Source organism: Euprymna scolopes, chromosome 32, assembly GCF_053919585.1.
Source record: "Euprymna scolopes isolate OS-2025 chromosome 32, ASM5391958v1, whole genome shotgun sequence".
NCBI classification, from domain to species: Eukaryota; Metazoa; Mollusca; class Cephalopoda; order Sepiida; family Sepiolidae; genus Euprymna; species Euprymna scolopes.
The window spans coordinates 3,953,490-3,976,987 of NC_136513.1; the positions used below are offsets into that span (position 1 = coordinate 3,953,490).

Genomic DNA, 23,498 nt, shown 5'->3' on the forward strand with positions numbered 1-23,498 from the left:
GTTTTTTGTTGTTCTACTTGTTGATGTTATCTCAATCGTTCTTTGTTGCATTTTTTTATTCAATTAGTGTTGGCATTGTGTTTATTGTTTTCAATTGTTATTTTTTTTAATTTATTTTGTAATTCTAACTGTTGTTGTTGTTGCTGTTGTTGTTGTTGCTGGAATTGCTGTTGTAAAATGGATTCAGTTACTTTAGATGATTCCAAAATTTGTTCCATATTTACGTATAAAAATTTATTACTCCAATTTTGGTGGACAATACCTTGTCTAAGAACAATCACAGGAAGTAGAAAGTGTATACTTTATGTAAGAATTTAAGAAAAAATATATTTTCATACTTTTTCGGTAAGTTAAAAAAAAGATTGGAGAGAACATTTTTTTAAATATTTACTTTCTTTAAGTAACGTTAAGTCTTTATCTTACGTTGTACGTTACTTTTTGTCTTTATTTTCAACTTGCGAGGTCGTTCCGATTGATTTGTCGTTAAGGCTTTTTTCTAGACTAGTGTTTCCGTTGCTAATTCGAAGTTGCCACTGATATGTACCGTGAAAAGGGGTTTATATTGTTTGAAGTAGCTTAGTCGATTTGCTTCAGGTCGAGGAATAATCTAGTACCACGCCGTACTACATAAGTGTCGAGTTTACCGCTTCTGCTTTTAGTATAATGCGTGCAAACCTTTCGACGGCTACTAGATGTCATCAGCAATCGGCACTTATAGCTTAACCAGCCAAGCAAAATCTTTCAAGAAAGAAAAGCGTGGATACATTCATATACATTACATCATTTTAGAACCTCTTAAGTTGTAGCAAGTTTCAAGAATCCATATCTGCAATTTATGATTTCGGTAATCGGTGAAGACTCTCGGAAGTGATATATTGTTTAAATTACAATGATTTGTTGCGTAAGTGTTAAGTAATAATCAGTTCTAACTGATCCTTTTCTGAAAGTTGATATCTCAGCCCTTTGTGTGTGCGATAGTAGGAATAGAATTTCGTATTAATAGAATTACTTTGGGTTTCCTCCCAGTCATGGCTGATGGAACAAGATAAATCAACCTTTTGGATTTAATAAAGTGTTCTGTCTTAGTTTTTTGTGCAGATTCCCAAGTTCGAAAAGATGTATATAAAGGAGTTAGAAGGTTATCTGGATCAGAAAGCTATATGAATAACATCCAAGATGCTAACAACAGTCCTAATAATGCAAATGATAAACAATTCTTTTAAATACTTTGTAGAATTTTGTAACCAGTTTCATGTCGATGAGCATAGTGTAAAGTAACGCTTGGTCGCCAAAATTGGAAGTTAATTCAACAGCAGCAAGCATTTAATTTCGCTGCTTTGCTACCGACATAATTAATCCTCATCCTCAATGATGTATTCAATGAAGAGGAAAAGATTTAAATCATGCAAAAGTATTGAGCATGGAAGCGATCATCTTTAAATGCCATCATTCGTATTAATACGTTTGCAACGAAAGTCATCGAATCAACGTGTCTGGAACGCTGGTGAATTCGTACACGTAATTTCGGGGTTTGGAGAGTTGGATCATTGCAGTTCATTGAATCACTACGTTTACTAGATATAATTTCATCAGGCGATTAACATGTATAGATATTACATTTCTTAATGTATTGCTGTTGTTCATAGTTGTCGAATATGTATCATCGTCGTGTAAACTTGATGGACAAACGTAAAAACAAATGGGTTCTGGAGAAGATTGAACCAGGCCGAAGACTACTGCACAACAATAATGACAGAAAATTACGATTTGGGGGCATGTGGCCAGAACAAACGGCCTAACAAAAAATATGTTCTTTGATATAATCCCTGGCAAAAGAGGGCGTGGAAGACGATAACCAAGAATTTCAGACAACGTGAAGGACATTGCGGACATTAGCATGGCTGAATTGCTCAGAATGGCGCAGAACCGGAGTCAATGGTAACGAAGAGTTGTGAACAGTTCCACGTGTGGTCACAAATTACCATTTCGTCAAAGAGAGAGAGAGAATATCATCGACAATCATTTTGGAGTTGCTAACCTAACATTTGTCGTGTTCATTTGTTCTGTTGTGCACTTCTAAAATATTCAAGCTTGTCCTTCTCTATATGAGAAGAGCTTTCTAATTTAATAAATACTTGTATCGCATCTAACAAAACAATGCCGACAGGAGTGGTAAGGTCTATTTTTGTGGAGCAATGTGAAGAATGCCGCTCCTGAGATGAATATCTACTTACCTCATTACGACCTTGAGTCATACTTTCTCCAAGTAGGAGAAACTTAAATACCAATTACAGAAAATATTAAATGACTTGATAGCTTTAAAACTGTTTTTAATTTCATTTGCGATTTCAGAGTTGTATCTTTGTAATGGAATGCCAGATCACTAAGTTAAAACATTAAGAAAAAGCTTACTAAAATATTTGTTTTTAAATAAACTGACATCGCCCAGTAGAATTTCCACCGACAGAGATTAGTAAGCAGAGACAAGGTAGGTAGAAGATAGATGGCTGCCTCCGATTCTCACCTTCTATCTGTCTTACATGCTCCCATGTTTTCCCCTTAAAGACACATGCTTTGTAAAAATTGTTTCGCGTTTGTGTGTTTAGCGTCTCGGCTTCGTGTCGATTCTGCTGAAAATCAATTAGCTTTGCATGCATGCCAGAAAAAGAAAACAGACTCAGGGAGTTCTAACTACGTAAAAGTTAATTTCACGAAAAATTACAAGTTTAATGCCTCGACTCTGACCTTAGCCGTGACAGAATAGTTTTTATTTTTATTTGTCTTTTCATAAACTTTAGTTCGCTTTCTTCTGCATCCCTTTTGCATATGGTGGTGTCGCCTCTTTGAGGGTCATTTCTTTTGCTCCGGTCAAGCGACTACTGCTAATTCGACCAGCTGATCGACGGTTTAGTTCTTGGGGTTTCCCTGATGAACCTTCCTCGAAATTTTGTGGAAGTTTTTTCGCATCCTATTCCCTCTTCGTTGTTCTGAGGGTGGCCAATTCGTTCTTTGTCTACGCATTCTCTTTAGATGTTCTACTCCATAAACTTGCGACGTTTCTCGACGAGTTATATTCACATTTACATTTTGGACCGAGGAAATTATTTCTCACGTGAGTTTTTATTTTAGTTTTCAGATTTTGAAAATCACTTTCATAAACATCGTTAGGGACAATACCGAGATGGTGAGTGTCTTCCGATTTAGAAAATGATGAAGATGATTTTCCATCAAAATATGTTTCACAAAAGTTTATATTTTCTTTTTTGTTTTACTACACGAGCAGATAGTGGCTTCCTTTATTTCATTACAGTTTAAACTGTACATGTTCCTACAATTTTCTGTTGGTCCAAACTTTTACAACCTGCCTTAGTAAATATGTAGGCCTTTTATGATTTAACAGCTCCCGAAACACTTGCTAAATTGTAACACATTTTGGGATCTATCGAATCTCATAGCATCTGCATCTTTGGTATTTCCCTTTTGGCACACTTGCCTTCTATTTTATTGTTCTTTATTCCTCAACTGCGAATCCGTCACCACGAGTTATTTTCTGCCGCACCCAACTTTTGGAGATTAATTATATTTTTATATGATCGTGCATGTGATACGTAGCACCAGACTTCACAATCCAGTCTGTGATTATATTCTTAGACGACGCATTATGTGAGAAAATCCGACAACGTTTGAATTATCTATTATTTTCTTAGTGAAGAATGCATTCATTTTCGGATAATTCCACTTGAAATTCTTTTAGTGTCTTTCCGAAGCAGTCAACAATCCTGTTTAAAATGTCTGTCTTTTTCTACAATGATAATACTTTGGTCCTCTTCTGCTGGCGTGGTCATTAAATGTCATCGCTTTCAATTCGGCATTATCATCTTTTCTTTCTTTAATTTTGAATTCGTTATGTAATAGTCGCTCACTTTCTTATGAACATCTTGACTAGCTTCGAGTGTTGTCACTAACATGTTGTATATATCTGAAAATGTAGCTAGGAGATGCACAACTCTGTCCTCTTCGTTTATTAATTCACCAATGACTGCCAACTCATCAAATATCTCAACCATCTTTTTCATGTGTTTGTAAACAGAGACATCCTCTTTTAATCTAAGTGAATATAATTTTCTCCTTTAAGCTAATTTTTATGGCCATGTTTTCTTTTGAAATTGATCAGCCAATTTTAATCAAATGCTCCTGGGGTCAGTCGGATCCTCAATTAAATATAAGACTTATGTTTTCATTTAGAAAATATTTGTGGCTAAAGCAAGCCTCTCCTTTACATATACATTTTGTTTGCTTGAATATCTAGGCTCTTGTGAGGTGCAGGTTCCGTTGCATCCAAAATTCCCCACGCACCATCTTTCATTAATGCCATTTTGCACTGCATTTTTCAGGTTGCATTATTTGCTCCATCAAACGGCGGCACTATGGCTCTAGGTTTAGCTTCCATGATTATTATTCGTTACAAACAGTACAAAAACATTTATCACAACCGAAAATTCCAGATTGTCAAAAACAAAGTTCAAACATGTTTAGCTTTTGTCATTCTCGATATGTCGTTTCTGAGTTCATAACCTTTCATGGCTAATTATGAATTAAGTATCAAATAAAAGATGCCTTGTTTGTTTTAAGTACGATTCACACAAAAAATGAACAGGTAACCATGTTTTTTTTCGTTTAACACACTTACAGGAGAAGACACGTAAACATTCGTTTATATATATCTCAAAGGAAAGTAACTCTAAGTTACTCAAACTGCTTGTGAAAATGAAAAAGACCACGTCATCAAAACATAATCAAAGGAAATAACCATTCAAACAGTCCAAGAGATACAACTCTTAAAATTTTCAGTATTAAAACGCCAGCAGGTTCGCTTTAGGTATTAGGCATTGCTAAGATAAAAACTGGTTATAGCTCTCAGACTTACTGAAAAGATATTTTATCTATTTACATTATATTTCGCTTACTTATTTAGCAACACTTCAATGTACATTAAATGTACAAGATCTTTCAGATTGTCTACCTTCTTTTCAGCACATTGTACAATGGGGAAAAGATGGATATTTAATTTTAATACATCGACAACTAAGTTTCTGCCATTTCATAATCAACGCTCTTATCTTTCATCTGTTCACAATTGAAACAATTGGCTCTCATCTTATAAAAACACCATATTTGGACAGTTCATTGGGCCAATCTTAACACCTGATCTGAAAATAACTATATACATGAACTCCGTTGCCAATATGGCCGAAGAATCGTTGGGTGATTTTATCGTTCAAGTATATATATCTCATTCCAATGCAATCCTTTACCTGCATAAGACCAAAGTACGTTCTAGGGTGGTGTACTATTGCCACGTATGGGCAGGAGCTGTTAAGAGCACCTATTCGGCCTTGACATCGTTCAAAACCGACCTTGAAACCTGGTAGGCAATGCCCTTTTCTCTTCTCTGCAGCCTATTTCCTACAGAAGAGACGTTGTTTGTCTGCTTCTGCTCTATCGTTATTTTCATGGAAAATGCTCGTCTGAGCTTAAATATATGGTCTCCCTGGCCAAACTTGTACATAAAACATTTGTATATCTAATACCACTATCAATAATCTCCGCTACTTGTCCAATTTCAGAATCTCGAGCAATATATACGTATTACTTGAAAAAAGAAGAAAAAAGAAAAGAACCGTGGGAACCTGACATTAGCCCAAGTAAGATTTTCTATAAAAACTATACTTAGATTTTGTTCCTTGTCATGGAAGATTTCCTTAAGAAATATATGAATGTTTTCATTGAATTTTGTCTTTGTTCGTTAGGGATTTCTGGCAAAAAAAAAAAATAGTCAAAAAAATGTATCGTCTTAAAAGATGTAAGAAATTAGAAGGAAAAGCTTTATTTTCCCAGCCTGTAAATAAATATTTTGCTTCAACTTGCCGTAAAATGCGTTTAAACACATTTAAAATCATGCAGATATTCGCATTTATTAATAAAAATACATGGTAGCAAAGTGTTTTTTATGACTTGGTGCCATTTGCTAGAATCGAAACAAAAAACCTTTAGCGTTCCAGCCGCGTTGTCTATCGATGCTGTTATCGAGAGAAACATAAAACCAGACTTGAAGAAGTGAATTTTATGTGAGCATACGCAGAAAGCAGTAAAAGCATGTCGGCCAGTTGAAATGAACATGTAGCATTTCAACTTGCCGATATATGCCTGTACGCGTTATTATTATTAATAAACAACCAGTAGTTTAAGAGTTTAACATTTACACACACATATGTATACTATTTTATTTATATAGATATATGATATTTTGCAAACAATAGTGTTTAATTCTTACACAATCAGCAGTTTAAGAAGGGATCGTTGCTTCTGAGCGAAGAATTCAAATACAATCTTTGCTTTGTAGACTAACATCATACCCCTAGGCCACAGGCACTTAATACAATAATCAGAGGAAATTGTCTATAAATGCTATGAAAGCGGTCATACATAGTAAATAGTCAAAGCATATTAAACCATGTTGCATTTGCGATGAAGTTGATCGCTTTAATCATAATTCCTTAAAAGCTCCAATTCAATTTATTAAAGGAGCTTTAAAGGTATATTATATTTTAAAATAAATATTACTAATTAATTTATATCTACAGCCACTACTGTTTTATACTTAAACAATTTTTATTGTAGGACGTAATTATTATAGTTGGTGTAAAGATTCGAACCCAGTTGCACAGCAGTTGGATTTCGTGTATATATATATATATATATATATATATATATATATATATATATATATATATATATATATAGTGACAACCTGCATCGAAGATTCCCAAAAAGGATGAAACACTAGTGTCTGTAGGTATGTAATTATAACAGTAAATAATTATATCAGTCCCTATAAGAAACACTCAGACAGACGTTAAAAGCATTTTCAAATAAATGTTTAAATTTCAATAGTAGTTCTCGCTGTTAACTGTGGCCAAATGGATTTGTTCGTTGCTAATGGAGTCAGAAATGACTTTGTTGCCGGGTTCGATCTATCGATCGGTGTTAATCGTAACACCCTGCACTGATGATTCCCGAAAGGGTGTGTCACTAGTGTCTTTAGGTATTTAATTATTATAGTAAATAATTATATATATATATACATATATATATAAATTTATATATATGTGTGTGTGTGTGTGTTTGTGTGCATGCGTGTGTTGTGTGTATGTGTGTGTGTTTGTCGCCTAAATCTGACTGCAAATTTTGTGAACTTTTTACGTCTCAACGGAATAAAATCTTCGTAAAGGTCAATAGACTTTTACTTTAATCTCATCAAAATAAATTTATCTTTAATGTTGGTTTATTTTTCTACTTTAAATCAAGCAATCCCAAACAATTACTACATTATATAATTAGTTCCTTCCATTGATGCTATGAACTGTTCGTTCTCATAAATACATTGAGAGGCAGAACATTGTTGTGGTTTACTGTAATCAAATATTCAAGATAAAAGATTCATTGAATATTTATTTAATCATTGAAAACATGTTTTTCTCTCTCGTCTTCATGTGTTACTTGCTTTCTTTTTATAATTGTTCTTGATTTTTTTGTTTGTTTTTTTCTGACTCGCTGTTTTTTGCTTTTTCTTATTACCTTTTCGACCATTTAAATCGGCAAGTATCGTTTCATCTTCTTTTACTCCTACCATATACGTCTGTATTATTCGATCTCTCGTCTATGTCCTTTAATCTCGTGATTTTACTTTTCATAGCTGGACAAAACGTCTCTTTCTCCTGCGATCATCTGTTTCTCTTTTTTTATTATTATTTATTTCTCTTTCTACGCTTCTCTACAAATCACATCTTCTCTTTCTCCCACTCTCCTTTGAATAGTTCCCTTCTTCTTTCCTAGTGTTGTCTTTTCCTTCTCTTTCTTCCTCTTGCACTCATTCCGTGTGATCTGCGCTAAAGAATATCTTATTCGTCTTAATCAACGAAAACCATCGCTCCCAACGCTGAAAGGCTTGTATGAAAAAAACATCAGAGTTATCCTTGTCTACTCGTTTGGCTTGCCTTTTTTGCGTTATTTCCTTCAGCGCGTAATCATCTCAACAAAACTGGCCTTTGTAATTTGTTCAAGTTGCTCCACGAGTCACACATTGATTATTCCCTATGTATTATAACAGATCGGCGGGATATGAAATTGTCGTTCCTCCCACAGGGTACGAAAAACGTACTGACCGTAAACAACATGGAAACAAATGATATTGCGACTCTCAATGTTTCGCTCGGAGACATATGCGGAAATGAAAGGTGGAAATGAAAGGCGGCGGATTAGAGTAAATGCCACACACACACACACACACACACCACACACACACACACACACATACATATATATATATATATAGATAGATAGATAGATAGATAGATAGATAGATACACACATATGAAATAATTGAGTTGACTGAATCATAAATTGATAAATACGTACATTATATATAATAAACACCCCAAATAATGAATCCCTTGTCGTTCGATATATATATATATATATATATATATATATATATATATATATATATATATATATATATATATATAATTTAAAGGAGATTAGAACAATAGTCTAAAGAGCTGAGTGTATTTTAATGTAACAGTGAAATTACTAGTTTAATTAAAATACAGGAAATAGAAAGTGCTCGTTGTAATTTAGATATATAATAAGCTCGATAGTTAAATGTCCTAGAGCTAATTCAATATTAAGTAATGTGATTGATAATTTAAAATTTAAAAATCAAATTTTAATTAAATTAAAAATCCGTTTCATAAGAAGGAACAACAACAAAATCAATTATCTATGCGATCGTTTCGGAAAACAATGCTTTTTATTGTGGTATACATCAAGTTATGTACAATAATTATATATAGTTTTGAAGGGTTTTTATTGAATTTAAAAGACACCATAAATAAACCTAGCATTACAAGTAAGGCAGATGAATCTGAAAAATTGAAATAAAAGGTCTGGATTTAAAATTTATAAGAAAATTAATATGGGTTAGAGATAGAAATAAGTAGAGAAAAATATATATGTTTGAATTTACATAATAAATTTGCTTTAAAAATATATAGAGATATTTACCTTTTAATTTTTCGTTTTTTGAAATCAGGAACTGTGGTTAAAATAGTCATTTAGATGTTTGCTATAGCTTTTTATCTTATTGAATGATGAATTTTAAAAGGGGGGGGGACGCTCGTGCAATAAATTGTTTCCGTTAGCGTATTTTTGATTTAAAGACGCTACGGTTTATATATAGAGAATATTACTATTACATATTTTAAGGGGAGATAATTGTCATGTTTTCTTTACTTTATTTATTTGAAGGGTGTAAGGGAGATAATTAGTCTAACTTTATTTATTAAAAAAATAATAATAAAAATAATAATTGTAATCTATTTTTACTGATAAGTAATTTTTAATGATTTAAGGTGGTTTATATTTATTAAATTTAAACCAACGTTTATGACTACATGTCATAAGCTCCTGTCTTGAATTTAATAGTTTGGTATTACTTTTTATATCTTCATATTTTAAAATTTTTAGGGTCTCTTTTGTACATAGTGCACACAATTTATCTCCTGGTTTATATGATTTGCAAGTCTCAATTATTTGCCATTTTAAGTTGAAAGAAATATTGCTATTTTTTAGTTGCCAAATATAGTTGGATAGAGTAGTTTGGTTTGACAGAGAGTTATTTTTAAAAGAATGTTTGTGCGTTGAAATTCTATGTTTTATTAGGCCAGATGTGGAACCAAAATATATTACCTCTTACTCGTTGTGATTATTTTCCGTTAGGTCTGTTGTTGGATTATTATATGGTGGGTTGATTAGTAATTGATCGGTAGATTGGTTTAAGTTGGTGTTATTATTTAATCTGGTAGTTTTGTTATGGCTGTTAATAGGTTCATGTAGATTTGGAGTTTTTGATACTGTGCAGCTATAGATAACATTTTTAATTTTACATGAGCCTTGTAGGGGACATTTATTTTTTCTTCTACAGTTACAGTCCGATGTATTTTGTATAGTTGTATTTTGTAGTTTATTAATTTTCTTATTATTAGAGCTAATTATTTTCTGATGAAGGTTAGGCATAGTAGAGTAAGAGACTTTAATTGTGTTCTATGGAGGGCTTTAAAGTTCTTATCTAATATTTTAAAAAATTCTCTGGCTATGTTTGTCTCTAGGTTTTTGGAATATGGGGGGTTGAACCATAGGATCTCCTTGTGTCTATTCTTACGTTTACGGGTTTTGGTTTGCTGTTTATTTGTATTATTATCTAATATTTGTGGTTTGGTTTTATCTTTTTTTTTTGTCTCTTGGTTATTTTTCTTAACTCGTATACGGGAAGACATTGCCATATTATATGTTATTACGCTCTTAATAGGTTTATTTTCTATGCAGTTTAGGTTTCTATCATTTTCATTTATGAATTTAATTTGTGAATTATATCCAGAGTTTTTAAGGGCCTCATAATAATATTTTTCATTTTTGGTAAATATGGATTTATTAGAAGACAGTCTAGAAATTCTTAAAGCGATATTGGGAACTATTGATTTTAATATTGATTTAGGGTGGTTTGATTGATTGTGCCTTACTTTTAATGCAAGGTTTATTTATGGTGTCTTTTAAATTCAATAAAAACCCTTCAAAATTTGCTGATGAGGAGACCTTGCTTATCAAAAAACTATATTTAATTATTGTACATAACTTGATGTATACCAAAATAAAAAGCATTGTTTTCCGAAACGATCGTACAGATAATTGATTTTGTTGTTGTTCCTTCTTATGAAACGGATTTTTAATTTAATTAAAATTTGATTTTTAAATTTTAAATTATCAATCACATTACTTAATATAAATATATATATATATATATATATATATATATATACAGTGGGGAAAATAAGTGTTGGACACATCCCATTATTCTTTATTTAATACATTTTTCATGCAGCGAATGACGCGAAAATTTTACAAGAAATAGTTACTAATTTAACAATATCAAATAACTTCAGAAATTGGAACCTTTTAATGCATAACAAAATTATGTAATAGAAACGGGAATAGCCAGAAAAAAGTATTGAACACGTTGTTTTAAATTATATTTTATTATTATTTTTTATAAATAATGCTGAAAAGTGTTATTTGCATTTTAATATGCCGACACTATTATACGTTTTAAAAGTTTTTCGATTGTTGTAGACCATACTCTACGTCGTTGGAAAATATTGGTACACGTTAGTCACCAGTAAGCCATTACGCGTGAAGGTTCTCAGGATGAGTAAACGAAAACAACTCTCTCAAGTCTTCCATGATAAGATTATTGCCGAGCACAAAAATGGAATTGGTTATCGACGTATATCTGCTCAATTCAAAATCCCTGTAAGCACCATAGGAAGCCTAATTAGGAAATGGGAGGTGCATGACTCAACCGTGAACCGTCCTCGCACCGGAGCTCCTCGCAACATGTCGGATCGAGTAGTGAGAAAGATTGTATGAAAAGTTCAGCAACAACCGAGAACCACACGAAGTGAACTTTAGAAAGATTTGGAAGAAGCAAGGATAGTAGTAACGAAACCAACGATTAGTAATGTACTCCGACGCAACAGTCTTAAATCGGGTACACCTCGAAAGACACCATTACTAAAAAATATCATGTTAATGCTCGTCTGGAGTTTGCAAGAGACCACTTATTGAAAACAGATGATTACTGGAAGAATTGTGATCTGGTTCGATGGATCGAAAGTGGAACTTTTCGGCATTAACTCTGTACGTCGAGTATGGAGAAGAGATGGCACAGCGCACGATCCCAAGAACACCCTCCCCATTGTAAAGTTTGGTGGTGGAAATGTCATGCTCTGGGGATGCTTCCCTCCAAATAGTACTGGGCCACTACATATTATAGATGGAAAGATGAATGCAGCCAAATATCGGGAAATTCTTGAAAATAATCTCTTGCCTGCTTCCAATGCGTTAGGTATGCCACAGGGATGGATCTTTCAACAAGATAATGATCCCAAACATACTGCTAAAATAACCTCCGATTTGTTCGTACAGAACAAAATAGATGTTCTTACGTTGCCCAGTTAGTCCCCAGACTTAAATCCTATAGAAAATCTATGGAGAGAGCTCAAAATCATCGTCCATCAGCGAGATCCACGTAATATTCAGGATTTGAAGAAAGTATGTGTTGAAGAGTGGGCCAAAATCTCGCCTGAACGTTGTAAAAAATTAGTTTTGTCGTATAGAAAACGTCTCGAAGCTGTCATAGCCAATAAGAGGTGTTCAACTAAATATTAGATTAAATTGTGTTAGTGTGTCCAATACTTTTTTTAGGCTATTCTCGTTTTTATTATATAATTTTTGTTATGCATTAAAAGGTTCCAATTTCTAAAGTCATTTGTTATTGTTAAATTAGTAACTATTTCTTGTTATATATATATATATATATATATATATATATATATATATATATATATATATATATATATATAATAGCTATATAAAGACCAAATTTTAACCTGTTCGAAAACATTATTTATTTTAGATTGTGAAATTAAAAAATAAAAATGAATGCATCAGCGGACCGGTTTCGAAGTTCGCTCAACAGAGCTAAAATCGAGCTTAATTGTGTACACCTCAAAAAAAAAAAGATATATATATGTGTGTGTGTGTGTGTGTGTGTGCGTGTGTGTGTGTGTGTGTATTAATATATATATATATATACATATATATATATACATACATATATACATCACTTAATTCTTTGGTGCGTGAGTTATGGTCCACCCTGTATATATATTCTAAAATTCCCGCACTGTATCTTAAAACACTGACTGCCCATGCATTTACTGCTTTCATTAGATTTCCACCATACAGTTTCGACTTTGCAGTTAGTTTCACTCTTCTAAGATACTCTTCCTGACTTTTTCTTTCATTTCTCTGTTCATGATGCCTACACCCTCCAACACCCCTAAATACTTATATCCTGTATCTTCTATTTCTTTCAAGATTTCTTCATTTGGCAGCACTATTCCATTCGAATGAACCTTTACTCCTCTTTTCATCACCAACACCGCACATTTACTAATCCCAAATATCTCCTGAGTATGTCCCCACAAGTTCTACCAGTCTCTCCATTTCCTTTTCATTTCTACCGAATATTTTCAAATCATCCATAAACAGTATAATAATAATAATAATAATAATAATAATAATAATAATAATAATAATAATAACTAGCGGGACCTGTGTAAATTCCACAGCAGCATTTTTCATATGTAATATATTGTTGCTGGGCATGCTGTGAGCGTTCTGTTCAGCATGAATGAAGGCACTATAAAAAATTATTCTAGTTTTTTATTAAAATTGTATCGGCCCCTTACTAAAATAATAGTTTTGATATATTTCCTGGGCTAGTTATTTCATTACAAACACACCGGTCAATTAACTCACATTTTATCATTTTTCATAATTCTTGGATATGTTACTAATGTCGACAATCATTTTTCATCATTTTAACACACATCATCGCACCACTTACTAAAATAATAATTTGATATATTGTCTGATCTGATTATTTCATTGCAAACGCACTAATGCATAAAATAACATATTATCATTTTTCATAATTCTTGGATATGTCATTAATTTTGACAATTATTTTTCATAATTTAAACCATCCTTATCGCCCTTTCTTACTAACATAATTACTTTGATATATTTCCTGGGCTGGTTATTTTATTATAAACACACAATCGATTAACTCACATTTAATCTTTGTTCATAATCCTGGATATGTTACTAATTTCGACAATAATTTTTATAATTAAAAACCCACAGTATGCCTCTCCCTCCTACTTATATAATATATTTGATATATTGTCTGGGTTTATTATATCATTACAAACACACGAATCAAGTAACTCACATTTCATTATTTTTCATAATTCTTGGATATGTTACTAATTTCGACAATAATTTTCATAACTTTAACCAACTATGTCGCTTCCCCTTACTTAAATAATAACTTTGGTATATTGCCTGGGCTGATTATTTCATTACAAACAAATCAATCAATTCTGGGTAATCTCATCGTATGTATGTTTCACCTATCTTATCCAATCCCGGGTGACGACGCATATTCTGCTAATATATATCGTTCACATATCTCATTGACGCTGGGTATTTTGCTACTATATGTTTTCCACCTATCTCATTCAATACTTTGCGACGCTTTCTGATAGTATATATTTGCACATCTCATTCAATCCCGGGACTGACTTCATATCCGTCACCCCACTGCTGAAAATATACATTAAATAAAGTAATGTTTTAATCGTAAACTGTTTCAGTCATTTCCGGGACTGACTTCATATTCCCAACCCACTGCTAATAATATACATGAAATAATGTAATGTCTAAATAGTAAACTGTTTCAGCGATTTCCGGGACCGACTTTATATCCCAAACCCACTGCTAAAAATATACATGAAATAATGTAATGCATAAATAGTAAACTGTTTCAGCCATTTCTGGAACTGGCTTATAATCCTCAACCCACTGTTGAAAATATTCATGAAATAAAGTAATGTATAAATTGTAAACTTTTTCAGCCATTTCCGGGACCGACTTCTTATCTCCTATCCTACTGTTAAAAATATACATTAAATAAAGTAATGTCCAAAACGTAAATGTTTTCTGCCATTTCCGGAACCAACTTCATATTTCCCACCCACTGTTAAAAATATACATGAAATAAAGTAATGTTTACATCATAAATGGTTTGAGTAATTTCCGGGACTGACTTCATATCCCATAACCCACTGTTTAAAATATACTTGAAGTATAGTAATGTTTAAATCATAAACTGTTTCAGCAGTTTTTTGAAAGTAATACATAAAAACGTTAACACAGTTAGGGATTAGGCAACAATTGCTTCAACATGAATTTCTGAGTGTAGTATCAGTTTCAGCATTCCAGTGACTTACCTCCCGCCTTTTTGGGTCTTGGTTAATGGAGGGGAAATCCTTCATGACTGATACAATTCTTAATTTTGTTATTGACCAGAGTGCCCCTTTTGGTGAGCTGGTTTCCCCCTAAATTTATAACCAACCTCATGTCCAATTCCGCCCTTGTGGGGAGGCAAGTAAACAAAAAAAATACGGACATTTTCCAGGGCATTTTATAATTAATCAGAAGTGACATTTCCAGGTCATTTTGTAATTAAATCAGAAATAACCTTTACATAGTACCTATTCACAATGCCTCCCTACGGGACAGGTTTAGACAGCGGGGTCGTTTTTTAACGTGGAGAAAAAATTGTCTTAGTCGTAAATGTTTTCTCTTCCACTGAGAGAGAAGAAATTGAAATTTAACACCTGAAGAACAGATACTACATTTTGATCTTAGCCAAACGGCCAAGAAAGACAAATCATTCTTATTAGCTTTGCCTTAACAGCGACACCGATAGGTTTATTTGGAATATTCCTTTTCCTTTTTTAGGGATGCACAGCATGATAACGGACGGAGCGAAAAGCGTAATAATATTAATGATGATAATAATAGCATTAATATTAATAATAATAATAATAATGATGATGATAACAGTTTGAGCACTGAGAGAGAAGAAATTGAAATTTAGCACCTGAAGAAAGATACTACACTTTGATCTTAGCCAAACGGCCAAGAAAGACAAATCATTCTTATTAGCTTTGCCTTAACAGCGACACCGATTTGTTTTAATATATATAGGTGTGACAAGGTTTATTTGGAATATTCATTCCACTTTCCTTTTTTAGGGATGCACAGCATGATAACGGACGAAGCGATAAGCGTAATAATATAATGATGATAATAATAGCATTAATAATAATAATAATAATAATAATAATAATAATAATAATAATAATAATAACAGTTTGAGCAATGACTGGCTTTACGCTAAATAATCGAGTAATTTACGGAATGTTTTTATTAAATTCTTAGGTCTGTATTTCTACAGAATTACACGTTAATTTTGTAAAAAAAATAAATAAATAAATAATCTTGGGGGTAGCAACAATAACAAGAACAATAAAATTCAGTATTTTTGTTATTTTTTCGCTTTATCAAATTGATAGGGGAAATTAAATATCATTAAAATTAAACGAAAAATATTTTTAGTATGAATTAAAAAAACAAAAAAACACGGAATGGCCTACGATATCAGTTTCTTAAATTGCTAAAATCATCTGTTTTTCAAATTATTAGCTGCAAATGATTTACCGAAGCAAAATTGAAAAGACACGAAATGCGCTACGAAATGAGTAAACGTCAATGTTTACCGTAGGTTGTTATCAAATTAATATGTGCAAGTAAATACCTTTAAAATGAATGATACTGTGTTTTTTCATTAGTATAAATAAATATTACATGATGAAATGTACTACAGAATTGTTTTATTAATTGGCTAGGAAAAAGTATGAATCACTCAGGTTTTTGCCAGAAAAATAGCCTTTTCGATAAGTAAGGGAAATAATTTATTTTGATTTTGTTTTGAAATTTGAAAAAAAAACGAAATAAAAATATAAGCAGTTATAAGATTGTTTGTTTGTGTATACGTATTAAAAAGCGACACTGCGAAGTTTTTTTTTTTCGTGTTTGAAAAGCTACTGGTTCTAATGTAAACACATATTTTGAATTGATGATTGCCGTCTATTCCGTCATTATTTTAAACTAAGCATGAAAATATTAAAGATTATATAGTATGAGATCTTCAATGTAACTTAATATGCACTAAGTGAGTGCATTTTAAAGTCGAATAATTATTCAGTGCCATATGGTATTCGTTATTATTATAATTATTATTATTATTATTATTATTATTATTATTATTATTATTATAACAATAATAATAATAATAATAATAATAATAATAATAATAATAATAATAATAATATATTAGTGATTTCAGCTTCCTGTGCCAGTTTACTTTAATGAGGTTGAAATATTTTCTACTACCTATGTGAGAGTATCTATCCAAGAAAGTGGCCGAGGGGGATAATTTATATATATATATATATATATATATATATATATATATATATATATATATATTGTAAGATTTATATTTAACATTTTTGCAGTTAAATATAGATTTTTTAAAATAAAAGTCATTATATGAACAAGATGCATGCGGCTCACTCAAATTAATTAATAACCCATGACTTTAACCAAATTATCCAACCTTAGAAAATCATACAGCTTTCTTAAATAATAATACCCCACAAAAGAATTCTAATAATAATTTTATCAGAATTAACTCACAACGAACCGACCAGTATATACCTGACTTCGCTCCTAAAATTTATTCACTTTAAAACTAACCTATATTATATAGCAACCTTTGATCTTTACCTAAAAGGACAGCTAACTAATAAAACTTAATTGAAACCTGATATTAAAACTAAAACGTATATAGGCGCAACTTCAAATTATATATATATATATATATATATATGTATATATATATATATATATATATATATATATATATATATATATATATATATATATATATATATATATACTAGCAACCCCGTTTCATTTCCGGAGTGTGACTAATTTTAGATTGGTAAATTATTAAAATTGTAGTAGTTTTATGAATTTATTTATGGCCAACTTTATGTGAAATAGATTCGTCGAGAGGTGGGATCTGGCTGTTTGTCTTGTACCCAATACCCGAATACGTAAAATACGCCGAGAAGACACTGCGCATGCGTGACGAGATGGAAAGCAATGTCTGTACTCATTTGAATTGAGCATGAGTCTCGGTGGCATAAAGAACGATATATTTCGTAGTGTAAGAAGTTTTGGTTTCTGATTCAAGCAGTTCACCACGTATCGCTTGGTTTAGTATCAACTATTGTTGACAAAGAAGTAGAAGATGAATAAGTAAAAGAGAATGAAACAGAACGTCAAGAAAAGTGTCTTGGGTTCACCAGAACATCTTTTATTAAATAAAATATGCACAGAGATGTAGCAGTGTCACATGAGACAGATGATGGAGCTCTGTCGATAATGTGGAACCTATTAGATTGGGGACTCTTTTTTTGGACTTTTTCAGAGAGTAAGAAACTACTGGTAAATAAACCAGACCCGATCAAAAGCTTTAGATATATCAAGTGATACAAACATAGCTTCTCCTGTCTTACCCAGTGAATCGTATGTATGTTAAGAAATGATGACTGTTAAAATACGCGCAGCAGAACGACTTGCCTAACTTCATACAGAAAGAAGCTTATGGTTTACTATATGGTAAATACGAGTTTGAATAATAATAGAGTTACATATTCTTGTGATTAGAGAAAGGAGACTGATGGGACGATAATTGAGCGGGTCAGTTCTTTCGCAAGAATTCTCTGATACTGTCACGACACGGTCAATTTATAGTTATCAGGGAAGAAAGTCCCAGCTAGACATTTGTTAAAGAGTTTAGAATCGACATGGTCTAATTCAGCGGATCATTTCTTAGTGAAGTAGAGATGAGATCTAGCCCATCCGTATGGAAGGTTTCTTACGACATCACAAACATGAGAACTTTGAGAGCAAGTGGTTTGTGGTGTTTAACCTAGACGAACCGTCTGGCAAGCAAATTAACCTTTTAGGTTATCGTACAAGTAACCTCATGGGTGTTTGATAGTAGGAGAATTATTAATTGCCCATCTTTCATCAGAGCATTATAAATTTTCCAGAACAAGTGCGTTTCTAATTTCAGGGATTTGATTCGTTTCCTGGTCATTTTCGTATGCTTTTCTTTGCTAATACTATTTTACTCTTTCAATTATTCAAATTTCTATATATTTTCTCGATTTTTACCTTACTTATGACTAATAAGGATGTCTACCAATAACACAAGGTGATCAGCGTTCACAAGTCGACTATGAGCATTTGTCATATAATTCTCGGTTACTAGAAATAGATCTAGAATTAAGTCTTGCTGATCTTCACAATGTTGTTGGCGGGTTGGAAATGTTACTCTCTGCGTACTATGTGTACTGCTGCAAGCTATATTTGTGTAACTCGAGAAACCAATCCACCTTGAATAAACATTGAAACCACAAAATGCATTAACCTAGGAGTGCGTCTCTAAAGACAGTGCTGTGTATGTTACGTTTCATTATTATTATGATTATTCTTTTCTTGTTGTTGTTATTGTTGTTGTTCATTGTTAAAAGTGCATGTTAGAGAGTCTTATTACAAGTGATGTTGTTGTGTGTTCGTGTTATGACGAGAGATGTTCGTGTTATGAAGAGGTTCATATATATATAATGTTCAGTAGAAGCCCTTAGAGTGAGGAAACAGTGTTCAGACAGTCTTAGTGTTCACATTGTAGATATGAGATGTGTATGTAAAGACATTTTATAACACATGATATACAAGACATATAATGACAATTTTCACTTTACCTTTTGGTAGAATTACATCACAAAGACGACGTTTATAAAAACACATGATGGGTTTATTTCTTCTCCCGACCGGTCGTGGTTTTCATAGTCAAGAATTCAAGTTTCACATTCTAAGTTTCAAAGGTGACCGTCTCGCTTCTAGACGTTAAAATCCCATGTCTGGACTGACTTCTGTCGTCCTAAGACTCTCTCCCAGATTCTCCCTTAGTTTCTCTCTGCTTAACTCTAAAGTTTCTAACTATATCGAGAACTTCCCATTTTCCATGACGTCATACACATGTTAAAACATGTGTCTTCTTTCACGTGTTCTGGAAATGCGTGTCTAAAACTTTTTCCTTTGTTTACAAAAGGAATTTTAACCTATATTCCCAGTAACCTATTTTTCCAATATGTTAAAAACATGTTTATTAAATTATCTTATAGTTGCATTCTTCAATTAAATTTTCATAACAGAATTGACAATGCACATTCTTTTTCTTGAAACTATTTTATCTCTAAGCTAAACAATGGTTTGTTTTCACATTCCATTTGCTAATTCTCTCTCGTAATCTATTTCTAAACCTAAATTACGAGGTTCGAATTTCGTCTATTCTATTTCATTTTCATTTTAACTAAATCTCTCTATTTTTATACTTACATGAAAAGGAGACAGCCCTTATCATGTAACATGTATATACAGTCAGAGGCATGGTTAATTATGGTAGAGTCTTTAAAAAAAGAACGGTATAGAAAATATAATTATTTTTATAATTGCAATTAATGTCTAAGAGGTATAAAGGCTTGGTTATCTGATTCTAGATTATGTTACTAGTTAAGATAGAGTGTAAAAATTATAGACCAAGTCGCAGCATATATCTGACTGAGTCCTTTTGGCAGAGTGCGAGATATCTGGTCATGTTTAAGTATTTAGAGTGAATTGAAGAATGCAGGTTAGTTTCACTTAATTCTAGGATATTCGGAGAATTTACTAAGTGAAATGATATATCCCTATGTTTTTGCTGTGCAAGTTGGTTCGTGCAAGAAAAGTGCAAAGATTGAGTTTATGACATGTAAAACTTTCTAGCTGAGGTCGACGATAGCACGGAAATAGGTCAATCAGTTTCGTATGAAAGAGAACGTGGAAATAAAGAAAGAGAAATGGCATAAAAGAAAGAGAAGAAGATATATTTTCTCTCGCATGCAAGTCAGTCTGGTTTCCGAGTTGGGATAGAACAGAGGCGTTGAGATTGGCGAAATAATGCGTTGGAAAAAGAAACACAAAAACGCTTGAGACAGCAATGTGACAGGTACCGGTTCACTCGTAAATGAAATAAAGTGATCTGTGCCATATAGTCGGCGTCGTATTTTCGTCTTATATGTTATCATCGACCAGTACGAGAAGAATCGCATCCCAGAGAAGACCAATATAACACGCAACAGACAAAATCCCCCCGGATCTTACAATAATACTACATAAGAGCCCACAAAAAGGGGGAGAATTAGTTTTTTTGTGTGAGTTTTTATTTGAGCGTTTTTTTTTTCTCTTTTTTTGCCTTGAATATCATTTTATTTGATTATTTCTAGTTTGGAGGTAGAGTTATATAAATATAGAAATACAGATAGCAAGATAATTGTGGGTCACTATAATCTCCAGCTCCAGAAAACCTAAATAAAATATTTCTAGTTCACAGAAGTAATTATAGACATACTGTCCAGTAAACGAGGACTAAAATCACGCTTACAAATATGATTATTACTTTCTTTGAATCGGTTTTCTTCTTTTACATGTAATCATTTTGCATTGCAATCAAAACCTTGAGGCTAACATAAATAATGCGTGATGTAGCTTTTTTGCCGAACTCAAGAAACCGTTATTTTGTGAAAGGATAACACACACAAAACATCGACACGATGCACTCGTTCTGTTCGACGTCGGTAACAGACGAGACGCTTATTATTAACAATATCGACGTGTCCATGTTCCCTTCAGTGAAATGCGAATTTAATATCGTTCATCTAATTGCGAAAAGAGCTGTTTATTAGCAGGGAATCTTGTGAGTAGTCCGTGTATGATATATCCTATTTGATAATAGTCGCAATAAAACACGGAAGATATATCGCTTTTAGTAGTAGTCATAATTACAATCTAGTAGACAATCATATGGATAAAAATCATCTTATTATATTACTAGCGGTGGGTACTCGACGTTGCCCGGGTTTTTAGATGCCTGTGTGGTTGGGGGTGGTAAAATGAAAACAAAGCGAAATATTTAAATATTAGAAAATGAAAAAAATCCTGGAAGAAAAAACAATTAAAAAGAATAAACGTGATGCAATACGAACGGTTCGGCGGTGCCCGGGTGTTTGAAAATCCTAAAAAAGTTGGAATGGTGGGGGCTCAAACTCGAATCATTGAGGCGAAAGCGCCCCCTCCCCCAAAAAACGAAAAAAAAACGACAAAAACGTGATGAATTAACTAAAAAGTGAATTAGGTCAAATATCAATTCTGCAGTGAACGAATACTAAATAAATTTTTTTGTTATTTTCTCGAATTCTAAATGATTTTATTTGTTTTAATTTTAATTTAAGTGTAATGCAAGTGAATTCACGATATCGTTGCGTTGTAATAATAAATAGTAAAGAATTAATTCTTTGTGTAAAAATAAATGTTTAGTTGCAAGCAATAATAAATAAAGGTATAGTTAGATTTAATGGTTAGAGTCGTTAAAACCGGAAGTAAGAACTGGTTAGTCCCGCAGGTTGCGTCTTACACTAACTAAAAAAAGCAAAAAGAAAACAATAACAATAATCGCGTTTTCTTTTTATATTTTTTCTTTTTATTTTATTTAGGGTAAAAACAGAAAACATAAATCAGGGAAAGAAGATAAAAAAACGGCATAAATAACCTTGTACGATTCCAAACCGGTGTTTCCTCCTACTGTTTCTTGTGAACGCATTCGATGCGGTGTAAATGGGGAGCGGGAAAAAAGGAGGAATCTAATAGAGAGAAAAGATGTTGCAACATCCATTGAATCTAACCGATTTTGGCAGTGAACTCTCACCAGGAAAATATAGGAATATACGGTTATCGAGCAAGTGTAAGGGTAATAGGCATATAGCACACCTCAGATCCTGTGCTGCAGTTTGTGCACATTACATTTGCATGTAATATCTTGATTTTTAATCCTATTAAGGTCAAACTCACACGAGAAAAATGACTTCATTTTATTTATATAGAGAAGAGAATATCTTTTTAGGGAAAGAGTAATAAACCCTTATCTATATAAAACCAGGTACAGCGATATGTTTATATATTTGTATGAATATCATTCACTTTTCAAGTTATGAACTGATAACTATGAACATCTTCAAGTGTACAAAGTTAAGTACATGCTTATGTATACAAATTTATATTTCAAATTATAAACATAAACTAATTAACAGATCAATATGAATTTTGCAACTTAGTTACAATGCGTAAAGATGGGTAATGTTGGTTATAATTAGTTTAATTTAATTTTTTGCACAGGTGCTGGTGGAAGATTGTGATGCAAATCCACATAACTGAAATTTATGACACAGTTTAACACTATACATTAATTAAAAAACTATATCAAATATAAAGTGTCATGACCATAATTTAAAGGATTTTTGTATGCATAATATAAACAGAATCCGTCATTTCAAAAGTAAAATGTTTGCATTAGTTATTGGAGACAAATAAAACAGAATTGCTTGAAGTTCAGTTTCTTCTTAACATCCCCTAAGCTTGGGGTTTTAATTTTGAACAATTTCTTGAAACAATATTATAAAAATGCTTTGAACAAAATGTATCAAGAGTTCTAGATTTTTTATTGAATTATATTTTAACAAGACATAAAAAGCAATGAGTGTTCATTTTCCGTCCACTTTTTGTATAATTACTGTTTTTCTATATCTTATTATGATATCAATTTTATTGTCGAAGAAATCCATAAGTATACTTACCCATTGCATTTTCAATTTAGAAGTCAAAATTAATTCTAA

The 23,498-nt window shown here is 32.2% G+C and overlaps 1 protein-coding gene and 1 pseudogene across 1 annotated transcript in view; both read right to left on the reverse strand.

The window, feature by feature from the left end:
• The window catches only part of LOC145256188 (uncharacterized), a 491,452-nt gene that overhangs the window by 423,213 nt on the left and 44,741 nt on the right, over window positions 1–23,498 (reverse strand). The gene's annotated exons all lie outside the window — the stretch shown is intronic.
• LOC145256649 (U2 spliceosomal RNA) lies at window positions 15,362–15,477 on the reverse strand (annotated as a pseudogene).